This window comes from Gallus gallus, chromosome 18 (assembly GCF_016699485.2).
Source record: "Gallus gallus isolate bGalGal1 chromosome 18, bGalGal1.mat.broiler.GRCg7b, whole genome shotgun sequence".
In the NCBI taxonomy this organism is placed as follows: Eukaryota; Metazoa; Chordata; class Aves; order Galliformes; family Phasianidae; genus Gallus; species Gallus gallus.
The window spans coordinates 10,224,944-10,236,599 of NC_052549.1; the positions used below are offsets into that span (position 1 = coordinate 10,224,944).

The window sequence follows — 11,656 nt, forward strand, 5'->3', positions numbered from 1 at the left end:
AATAGGCAGAGCCGTGCCGTGATGCAGTGGCACGAAAAACAGGAAAACAAAACAAAGCCAAATGAAGATGCCTCCTCCTGCTGAGCTCCCCAGGGCCATCCCTGGAACACGGTGTGCCAACAGCCAGGGCTGGGATCTGTTTGCAGCAGGGATCTGCTCCACCCCATCACACGGTGCCAAACGCCCGCATATGTTTTGCTGGACTCCGAGTTGTACCTCGGTGCTATAACCACAGTTCTAATGAAGGTGCTTCTGAAGCAGAATTACCCAAGCAGCTGTTCTTGTGTGAGGTCTGGACACGGGAAAATTGCCTTTGAGGAGCCAAATCCCTGCAGCCGGGCTGGGTGCTGTGAGTAACCCAACCACATCAGGGGACCCCTGAAACACACCGGTGAGCACGGGGACAACGCCACTAAGAAGGACCCGCTGTGACCCAGCGCTGCTGGTCGTTCTGAATGGCAGAGGTGCTCCAGCACCTGCAGCCCTCTGCGGGGCCGTCCCGAAGGCGTGCACTGAGGTCCTGCTCAGCAGTGGGATGCAGAGGAGCAGCCTCAACCTGTGCCCGGGATTTCTGGTTTGCTTTGGGTTGAGATTGTCTTTCAGGAACCACAAACGAGTTGGACCGCTTCTGCCTCTGCCTCTGCCTCTGCCTTGCCCAACCCTGCGGTGCCCAGGGCGGTGGCCGGGTGGCCGGAGCCACCTCCACAGCCTCACAGCATGGAGCTGCCATCCCTACGGGCACAAGGGTTGCGGGGGGACCTTGCTGGAGTGCTGGGCTTTGTGGGGCCTGCCTTTGTGGGGTGACCGCAAACCCCTCCGTGTGGTCCTGACCCCCAGCAGAGGGGATGAAGGCAGAGCCCTTAGGGCAGCACGGGCAGGGGTGGGCGGCCCACGGGTGGTCCCAGCAGCTGGGTCCTGTCCCAGGAACCCAATTCCCACACACTGCATGGGGGGCGGCTGAGGGAGGACTTCCAGCGGTGACGGGAAACCTTGGAAACGGCCCAAACACCAGCTGGCCTTTGGGCCTTCTGCCAAGGGTAATAAATCTGCCCCGGGGGCTGCGCGGCTGCCAGCGGTGCCGGGCGGGTGCTGGCTGTGCCGATGGCTCTGGGGGGGCTGGGGGACCTGCGGGGAGCGTGGCCCTATACTGACTGGGGATGTGGCACCGCTGGGGCTGAGCTGCAGAGAGCTGAGGGCTGACGGGAGCACCGTGCAGAGCAGAGCACGGGCAGCGCTCCAGGCACGGAGCTGGGCACAGCAAGCAGGGCGAGGAGCAGCTCCCCCAGCTGGAAAATCTCCTCTTTCCTTCCTGCAGGCACGCGGGAAGAGGGTCAGGCCCCACGCTGCAGCCACCTGCATCACGAGCTCACGGGCACAGTGATGGCTGCCCTTCATCCCATGTGCTCAGCCCCGCGCCTCCGCGGGCAGCGGGAGGAAAGGGTTAAGGAGCTGCCAGCGGGGATGAGGCGAGGGAATTCAGCTGCTGACGCAGGTAGGAGATCTGCAGGCGAAGCATCCCTGCTGCAGACCCAGCAGCAGCGTCACCACCGTGCTGCCAGCTCCCCCCGCACAGCACACGGGGCTGCTCCGACCCCAGGGCCGCTGCTCCGCACCACGGGGCCCCGATTCCCGCTGCTGCCCAGGAACCCGGGGCGGCAGAACCGAGCGGGGGGGTTGGGGCGCTCCCAGCCCTCACCTTCCTGCCCAACCCCACCTGGCACCGCCGTGCGCAGCGGCACTGCGGCCCTATGGAAATGCCCAGGGCGGAGCTGTGCCCGCAGACCCCGGGAGGGCACTGCAGCGGGGCTGCACATGCTGACATTTCTGTTCTTGAAAAATCGCTTGTCAGCAGCTCAGGCAGTAAAAAGACTCAGAACGAGTAGTGCTCAAACGGGTGGCATGGGAAGAAACGGGCGGCCGAGACGTGGTGCTGTCAGGGATGTTCTCCTGCGTGGCGTGGGATGGCTGAGCACGGCACAGCGTGGCACAGCACGGCACGGCATGGCATTGCCATCGCATGGGGTGGCAGAGGGGTGGCCCGCCGGCAGCAGCCAGCTTGCACACGGCTCTGCTGAGCCACCGCTGTCAGAGAACAGAGGCTGCTGTGGCATTGGAACATTGGCTCTGGAGCTCCTGAGAGCGGCCTGAGCATGGGTTGCTCCCACCTTGCTGCCCCCAGAGCCGGTTACCAAGCCAGGCCCTATGGAATACAATAGAATAATCGATGGTCCATTGTTGCTGGGCTTAATTTAGCCATTCAGGCGGGGAAGGAACAATGTGAGCGTACGTAAGCAGGAGAAAAAGCAGCAGATGAATCAGCCCCGAGCCCTCTGTGTGCAGGGGCTGAGCGAGGCAGGCAGACGGACGCATCTGCAGCAGTGCAGGTAATGGGGATGTACTTCGCTTTGTGCAATGCCAGGTCTAAAATGGCTGCGGCTGTGCTTGGTGTTAAGCAGCGGCACGGCCACGAATCCCTCTCAAGCTGACCCAGCAGCCCGGATGGAGCTCTGGGGGGACACAGCCTGGGAGGGGCAGCCCCACAGCCACGCCACGAGCGGGGCACCGTCCCAGGACACCCCCAGCACGCGCTCAGCCCGACCCGAAAGGTCCCATAAATGGCACCGTGGAGTGCCCCAGCACCCATCCGCCCCACAGCCCAGCTCAGAGCCCACGTCCCTCCCACTGCCCTGCTGCTCACCGTGCCCACCCCGCGCCGGGGATCGCTGTTTGCCTTTGCATTCCTGTGGGTTGGCTCACACCGCGCCCCGGGCAGCGGCGGGCGGCACATTCGGGCTTTCCTGTCAGTTAGTCACTGCACTCCGATCTGTTATCTGCTTATCTCTGTTGTTCTCTCCGGGCTTTGGTGAGCATTTCAATCCCTGCCAGTGAGGAAGTCCTTATAGGAACAGTCAGCGCAGGATCCCGAATGGATGAGTCCTCCCGCACCGCCCCGCAATCCCACGGACTCCACTTCTGCCTCCCTTTTGCTGTCCGGAGGTGGCGGTTGGGCCACGTTTCCCCCCCATGTGCTGAACTCTGACCTTCAGCCTGCGCTATGGGGTCCTGCCCGGCTCCGCTCGGCCCAAACACCTGCGCCACGTTCGCTGCATCGGGCCCTGGAGCTGTGCACTGCTGCCCCAACTCAGCCCCCGCCCCAACACCTCTCCCTTGAGACCCTCAGTGCCCCACTGTGCCCTGGCATGGATCAGCAGCGTGGCCTCAGCCTGGATGTCATCCTTGAGCGTTCAGCTCCTGATTGTGTCCTCAGTTTGCACCTCAGCATCTGCAGCACTCCCAGGCTGATCCCAGCCACAGGCGCAGCAGCAGCGGGGCACAGCGACACGGCTCTGGCTCCAGCCTTGCCCACACAGGACAACGCTCCCCAGCACCCACACACTATCCTGGGCCTGCCAGGCAGCTCTGCTGCACCCGGACCACCCCCACTCCAGGGGGCCCCATCTCTGGGGGAGCACCCTGCGCCCGGCCCCACACCCTGCACGCCCAGGGCACAGAGCCAGCGCCCTCCCCATGGAGCCAGCGCCCTCCCCACACCGCCTTTTATGGCTCTGCTGCAGCCGTGGCCCAAACATGGAAGTAGAGCCGGGAGCCGCCCCGGAGGCCCCCCCAGCCCCACTGAGCAGCGCGGGACCCACACCTGGAGCCTTGCCCTGACCACCCCCTACCCCACGCAGCCCCAGCCCCATCCCACACAGCCCCATATCTGCTTTTTGCTCCACCCTGTGCACACCTCCTGGTGCGTAGCATCACTTTGCACACCCCTGTGCCCCCCAAAGCACAGGACACAGCACAGCGTGCACTACGCCACGGTGCTGCTCACAGCATTGCACATTAACAAGCTGGGAGCAGAGCTGGGGTGCTGGTACACACAGCCCAGGTCCCCACCTCGACCCAGGGTGCAGCTTTCACCACCACCACCACTGCCTGCAACTGGGGCAGGGCTGGGGGGGGCCGTCCGGAGGACAGGGTGTGCCCCAGCAGCACAACAGGCAGGTGGGAGAAATGAAACCGCTCCCACCGTCCCCGCAGCATCACCCCAAGGGCAGGCTGCTGCCTGTCACCTCCCCTGGGGACCCGGCCGGGTGTGAGCCCCAGCTCCCCGCGGGTCACCGCAGGTGGGGACGGCGTCACCGCAGTGGTGATGCCACGGCCCAGAGGATGTCACCTGGGGAAAAGCTGGGGCTGAGCTCCGGGGCTGCATGCGGGCTGTGAAGTGTGAGCGAGGCCAGGCGGCCGTATTTCCTGGCTGAGGGCAGTAAATCCCCGCAGAGGAGGACAGGGGCTGTTCTTTTCGTGACAGAGCTCCATGAATCAGCGCTGCTGCCGTCTGCACCCCACAGCCTCCCGCTGCCTGGCACAGCCCGTGTCAGCATCCTGTCCCAAAGCCCCCAAAGGGGCGGCTCAGGGCGGTGCCATTGGGCGCAGGGCTGCGAGGACCTTCCCCAGCTTCTTCCTTCCTGTTCAGCTCAGCCCCTGCAGCGCTGTGACCGAACCGGTGCAGGGTTTTCCAGGTGCCCTGGGAGATGCTTGCAGGGTTCCTCACCGTGTGGTCACAGGTCACCTTTTGGAATGGGGTTTTCCAAAGCCTGGAAAGCTCAGCAGGAAGAGCAAAACTTCAGACGGATGTCTCAAAAGCCCTTCTGCTTGGGGATCAGGGGGGGACCGGGGGCTTGGGCAGGTCCTGCAGCCCCAGAGCTGCAACAGGGGCTGATCCCTGATCCCGGCATGACGACCCAGAGGGGAGAGCTTTAATCCAGCAGGGAAACCCAAGCAGCCCCAGCAGCTGGAACAGCAACTTGTCCCCTCTCTGGCTGCAAACAAGACACGTGTTTTTTGACAACAGCTCTGCATCTCTTTCCCTGGTCTGGGTGGAGCTCCCCACCGCACCGAGTTCCCGTGTGAAAACCCGTGGTTAACCTAAGAACTGCACAGCTGGGCCTCGGGGCCGGAGCAGTTGGGGCACAGGTGACACAGCGGTGGGCACAGCGTCCCCTTTGCATCCTTGGGCTCTCCGGGCACTGCGGGGCCATCACAGTGCACACGGGTGGTGCTGAGGGCTGACCGCAGCCGTGCCCTCATCCCTGTCCCCAGTTCTGTCAGTGCTGGTTCAGGAAACCTGCAAGCGTGCTGCAGAGGTTGCAGTGAGCACACGGCTCGGAGCCGCTGCAGTCCTGGGGCAGGGAAATGCCTGTAGGCTGAGAGGGCAGTGTGGGGCAGTCCTGTGCCGGGGTGGCTGCAGAGCGCTGCGTGCGTTGGGGAGCTGAGCATCTCTCACACTGCCCGAGAGGCAGCTGGAGCTCCCCGAACCTGCTCAGCATCCCCAGGGGAAACCAAACCACGAGCAGCAGCCTAAAAATAGCTGCCCAGAGTGCTCAGCCGAGAGAAGGGGAAGTGAGAAGGGAGCTGGGCTGCAGCTTTCCATGGAGAAGCCCCACCCAGGCACGGGGCAGCCGAGCGCGAGGAACCTGCCGGGGAGCAGCGTGCTGCAGTGCTCACACGGCCACTGCCAGAGCCTGGCATTGCCCTGTTAACACGTGCGTGAAGCACGGGCCTGGGGCTCTGCCCTGAAAGCACAGGTGGTCTCCCACCCCCACGCAAATCGGTGGCCTTTCCAAGGGGTTTAGCATGGCTCCTCTTTGGGTTGGGTTGGGCTGAGCAGCTTTACAGCAGAGAGCTCTGTAGTGACAGTGTAATGCACAGAGGGTGGACGGCGTGCCCGGTAAATCTTTCTGAAACCTTTGCAAACACAAATACTTGGCGTAATCCACCGAAGGGATAACGTGCTGGGGCAGTCGTCGGGCTGCTGAAATGGCTCTGAAGTCAGGATCCAGCTACACAGGCAGAGGTGACGCTCAGCAGAGCAGAGAAGGGTGGAAGGAAACCAGGAGGGGGGGAGGGAGGGAAGGCTGCAGGGAACTGCGCTGCTGCTTCGGCTCAGGTGCAGGCAGGAGAGAAACTGCCCACTCTGCTGTTGCCCAGGCAGCTGCTGCTGCTGCACAGACAACATGCACGTCCCAGCCCTGTGCATGCCCCAGCACTGCTGCTTGAGTGTGCAGCTGGGCCCGTTCAGCCCAGCACAGGCTGATGGCACGAACTCTGACGCGTGCAGTCCCCACGCCATGATTGGGATACTGCTGCTGCTGGGGCCCTGCCTGCACCCGCAGCTCTTGAAGGCAGCCCAGCCCAAACCAGTTAATTATCACAGCTGTCTGTGGGCAATTACCCACCTCACCTCCTGCGCTGCCCTCCTGCCTGGCCCAGCCGCTGCCTCGTGGCAGCACCGGGCTGCAGCACACACTCAGCTGTGAGCTCAGCGAATAAATCAATCCATCAGCCGCTGTGTGAGCAGCTCAGACTGCCTGGCCTGGCTGCAGGGGCTAATCCTGCTCAGGGGGATTTGCTGGGAGGGTGGGAGCTGGAGGGTTTGTGTAGGAGATAAAGCTACATTGGGGTGTCCTGTCCTACAGTTAGGGCTCATCTCTGCTCCCTGGGGGGTGGCAGTGGAGCAGCACAGCGTGGAGCTGCTGCTCCCGATCCCAGTGCTGCTCTCTGCCAGCACGGCCCAAGCTCGCTTTGCGGCCACATGGGGTGGAGCAATCAGGTTCTGCTGCATACGGCGATTCCAGCAGCACCCATTATTGCCGAGGTTTAGGCTGGGGGTTCATTTCCCAGGGATGGTTTGGGGAGTGGTTTCCCCGAGTTTAGTGCTCTCTTCAAGATGACGTTTCTAAAAGAAACCCCAGCCAGGGCAGGTCCAATCCTCTTTGCCCTCGATAACTAAAAGGTCGAAAGGCTGCTTTAGCTTTCCAAAACCAAAATCCAGCCCAGGAAGCTTCTCCCTCCCGCCCGCTATCCAAAGCTGCTCAGCTTAGAGCTGCGTCCACCTGCAGAGCCCTTATCCATCCATCAGACCGCAGCACCAACCCCTGCGCCCGGCCACAGCTTGGCACGTGGAGATTGTGTTTGTAGATGGGAACCTCGGGCTGCCTTCCCCGAAAGGGAGAAGGACCCCGCAGGTATGCGCTTTGACTCACTGCTCCCAGTCGTTTGTGGGTTTGTTCATTAAGAAGCAAGGCTCAGAGGCCCCGCTTCTCCTTGCTGGGGGGTGTGGGTGTCTGTCTGCCTGCAGCTGCCTGGCCTTGCCCCTTTGGTGTGAATGGAGCTGCAGCTTCCCAGCCTGCTCTGAAGGAAAAGGGCCTTACTTCCTTTCCCTTTGTGGATCCCGTGGGGACGGAGCCCCCATGAAGCATAGGGGAGGCACAGAGTGCACTGCACTCCAAATGCCTCCACTGATGGCAAAGCAGCGTTCCCAAAGCAGCACTCCAGTCCTCTCCAATGGACATTTTTGTGATCCCACGAATGGGGACGACAGGAAAAGCTCACACGGAGCACTCAGGTCCTTCTCCAACTCAGAGCAGCTCCTCGGACTGCAGCCCTGGTGGCAGAAACATGCACAGAGCCATTTCTGGAGGAGAAAAGCTCATAATTACACTCAGCTGCCAAGGAGCAGCATCAGCTTAAGTGATAAGAGGCAGAGGAGAGCTCAGCCCTCTCCAGGGATGCTCGGGGAGCCGAGAGGAGCCATGGAGGAGGTGCAGGATGAGGCCGATGGTGCTGCACCACCTGCCCCAAACACACAGCTGCCCCTCTGTGTCTATGGGGCGTAGGGATGCCCTTGGGGATGCTCCAGTCAGTGCTCACTGCTGTGTGCCGGGCACTTCAGGGCTGGGGGATGTGGGGCAGTGGGATGGGCTCAGATCGGTGCTGAGCTCTGCACAGCAGCAGTGCCTCCCTCCTCTGTGCCGCTCCCGACTTCCCTGGCTCTAAGAAGCTTAAGGGCAGATGGTCTCAGGCTCCCTCGCCGGCACCCATGCGTGAGGCTGGGGGTGAGGGCACAGCAGAAGGGCTCTGGGGAAGGGGGGGTTCCCATGTAAGCCCCCAGGGGATGGATTCTCCTGGGAATCCACTGCTCGGCTCTGCCCTCCCCACTGGTGCTGTAGGGATTTCAGGCCTGCTGCGGCGGGGGTGGAGGGACGGGGGGGGGGGTGTTCTGCAGGGCTGCTTGGCCTGGGGAGGGCAGAGGTGGGGGCTGGCAGGATGGGGCAGGCAGGGACCGTGGGGGGGAAGCAGCAATCTGTGGTGCTCCCTGAGTGCTGCAGGTGCCGGGTGCTCCGTGTGTTGCTTTTCTTCCTGCAGCAGTGCCTGAAAATGGATTCAGGCGTTCCCACAGAGTTTGTTGCAAAGGGAGTTTGCTGCTTCAGGATGCCTGTTGTGCTGGAGCTGGCATGCATCGCTTCAGCTGCAGCAGCAAAGGTGGCGGGGATGCTCCAGGGGTTTTCAGCACGAATTCAGAGCAGGTTCCAGCCCCGGTTCCAGCTGGGTTGGCTCTTCCCTCGCTGTTTTGAAGCAGCTCTGGCCAGCAATATCCGAGCGCTCAGCACCAGCAAGGGCTTTGAACTGCAAGGCAAAGGGGCAGCTTGTATTTAGAAGGAGACGATAATTGCAAGTCAGATTTGCTTGTTCAATACTCTATTGACAGATTTGCCTTGGCAACCTGGAACAGGGTTTCATTGTGTGCATCTTACCTCATGGCATCCTATTGATTGTTGGTTGGGTGCTTTTTATTTCTTTCCCTGAGCCTACCTATTCCTCCTTCTCTTGTCTTTCTCCAGCACGTTGTTGACCTCAGCATATCAGAGCCCGGCGTTCAGAGTGGCCGCTGCTCCAAACGTGAGCGAGGCCTGACAAAAGCAGAAGGGCAGACCCAGAGCCCAGCTGGGCAGGTAGGAATGAATGGGGCCGGTGCCCTCCCCCTCCCTCCAAGGACACGGTGATGCAAGAGAGTTGCAAAGTCCGTGCCTGGCCGCCTGCAGGAGCGGCCTTGGAGGAAAGGCTACAACTATTAATGAATTAACTTTGCTATTATTTGGTGCTCCTGGCCGGTTTGGGCTGCAGGAGGTGAGGCTGGAAAAGCCGAGAGCCCAAACTGCAGCCTTGGAGCCTTCTTGGTGGAATTGCAGCTGGAAACGAATTGCTGGTTTGAATTGCTAATAATGATATAGACTAATGAGCAACATCAGAAATGATGGCATGTGTAATCAGTGCTGCTTGATAGCAAACATACAGCAGGTCTGCAGGAGCTCCTGGCAGAGGGGGAGAGGGGAAAGAGAGCACGGCGTGTTTTGGAGAGGCAGAGCTCAGCCCCGAGCTGACAGAGCTGGTTCTGTCTGCAGGGTAAGAAGTTTGTAACTAACGATGAAAAGGATAAACCCGGACAGATATGAGCACTGGGTAATAGGAGAGAACACGGGCAGCAAATATCTGAGGGGAAATTGCCTTGGTGTGCTTCCTAGCACCTGCAGGAAGCCCATCTGTCTGGGGCTGTTCGGGGTTTGTCTTACAGCTGTGCCTGGGCAGCTCCCACCCAGAGCTGCCACCGAGAAACCCAAATTCTTACACAAGTGCGGCCGAGGGGAAAAATAACACCCCCAGAATGTCCATCTGCACCTCATCCCTGCCTTGTGAACAGGCTAATAATGAACGTGCGTGGTATTAAACCAGCCATCTCCGGGGCTCTCAAAGGCAGCGGTTGGCTCCCATCCCTTTGGGTTGAGGACCCTTTTCCTGTCCTCATCCCTGTGATACGGGGATATATATTAGGGGACGCCAGAGGAGAAGAGGCAGCAGTTAGAAACGTCTCCTGCTTTCTTTAGTGAGGGTATTTGATGTGCTTCCTATCAGGTGTCCTCTTTCGAACTGACAAAGGGAAAGCTGTGCCAGTTCGTGAACCGCTGCTCCACGAGCAAGGTAAGAGAAAGAAAATCACCACCATTACAATCATTACTGCGAATCATGTGCAATCAGCCCGCTAACAGAAAGCAGACGATCATCCTGCAGGCAGCTCCAGCACGGGAGTTGGTGCTGAGCTGCAGGAGCCGCGAACCACACCACGGTTAAAGCGCTCCTAACGATGCTATTTAGTGTCGCTTTCACCTTTTTTCTCCCAACCGCTTCTCCTCCCGGGGCAGATCCTACAGCCGTGCGAAGGAGATTCGCTCGCGCCTTTCCGAGCACACGCGCGTTGTATCCCCGCTGCCCGCCCCGTCCCGCTGCCGTCGGTGGGTACGGAGCGGTCCCGGTGCCGTAACGCAGCGCTCGGGGCGGCCCCGCGGCCTCCGCTCGTTTCTCCGTTCTCCCGAACCGAGGGGAAATCGCACCAAATCGCGCTCGCGTTTGGTGTTATTGCGAGCATTAGCGGTTTGTGCTCGGCTCGTCTCCTCTGGCAACAGGAGAAGCTTGAAATGTCAAAGGGGAGGGTTAACAAACTCCGCCGGCATAAATTGCAATGCGTGTTCCTTAGGAAAGCCGCTAAGTTAAAAAAAAATAAAAAAAATAAAAAATTAAACCTTCCTGTCTGCGCTTTCTTTCGGCTGCTGTTCACAATGGATAATAATTCTTACATTAAGCCCCTTCGGCCCTCCAGGGAAATCAAAATTGTAATATCAGTTTGCTTTTTATTGGCTCGGCTCTACGATCTCGGCGGCTGCGTCTTTGTTATGGTCCCCGGCGCGGTGACATTCAGCGCTGTGTGCGCGGTGCCCCCGCACCCCCGGGCCGGGCCGGGCCCCGAAGGCCGCCGGCTGCTGCCAACGGGGGGAGGAGGGGCCGCGCGGGGGGCACGGAGAGCACGGGGACCCCCTCCGGGCGCTGCCGGACCTTCGGCAGCGGATCCGCTCCGGAGCCGTTGGGGCTCGGCCCCTCTGGACTGAAGTTACCGGGCTCCGCGTGCACGGGGATGCGGGACCCGGACCACAGACCTCAGGGCGCGGAGGAGGGGAGGCGGAGCGCGGCCCTGGGGCGCCCGGAGGAACCCCACGCCTGCCGTGCCCCGCGGCCGCCCGGCCCGGCCCGCTCCACCTGCCCGGGGGAGGTCGCGTCCCACTCCCGCACCGCCGCGGCTCCCACCGCGCACCGGACGGGGAAGGGCCGGCATCCCCGCCCCGCCGCACGTGGGCCCGACCGCCTCGCGTGGAGAGAGCCCCGCGCTGCCCTCCATCCGCTCACGCGAGCGGCGAGAACACGCGGCGTACAGCGGGAGCCCCGCAACGCCGCCGCCGGTTGAGGCTTCCGGCACCGGGCGGGGGAAGCGCGCCGCCGGACCGGGGGTCACCGCGCAACGCCGGGCGGAGGAGCGCTGCGTACCGCCGGCCTCAGCGAGCGGCACAACGTGAATTTGTCCGCCGTGGGCCGGAACCGCGGCAGGAAAGAGGCGGCGGGGCCGGGCAGTGCGGGGCAGCCCACGGCAGCTCGGAGCCTTCCGGGGGGGGGCTCAATCCCCACGCGTGGGCCCCGCGCATCCTCGGGGCGGGTTCCGCACCCGCACCTCCGGCCCCGCCGCTCCCTCCGGCCGCGCACCTGCCCGCGGGGCCGCGCACCTCCCCCCCCCCCCCGTTCCCCGCGGGGCCGTGCTGAGTCACGCGTGGGGCGGGGGCCGGGCCGCTCGCGTGTGCCCCCCCCTCCACCCCGCGCCCGCCCCCCCTCCCCGCCTCGCTCCCCGGCAGCGCTGCGCCAATCCCCCGGCCCCGCCGTTGACGGGCAGCCGGGCCCGGGAGGCGCCGCCTCCCTGACGTCTCGCTCC

The 11,656-nt window shown here is 62.3% G+C and overlaps 1 long non-coding RNA gene across 1 annotated transcript; it reads left to right on the plus strand.

Annotated features, from left to right (window-relative positions):
- The first annotated feature begins 233 nt into the window (after nt 1-233).
- LOC121107133 lies at nt 234-2,698 on the plus strand. The gene is made up of 3 exons (XR_005840742.2): nt 234-349; nt 1,316-1,492; nt 1,853-2,698. It is a non-coding gene; the product is annotated as an uncharacterized LOC121107133 (long non-coding RNA).
- Nucleotides 2,699-11,656: the final 8,958 nt, after the last annotated feature.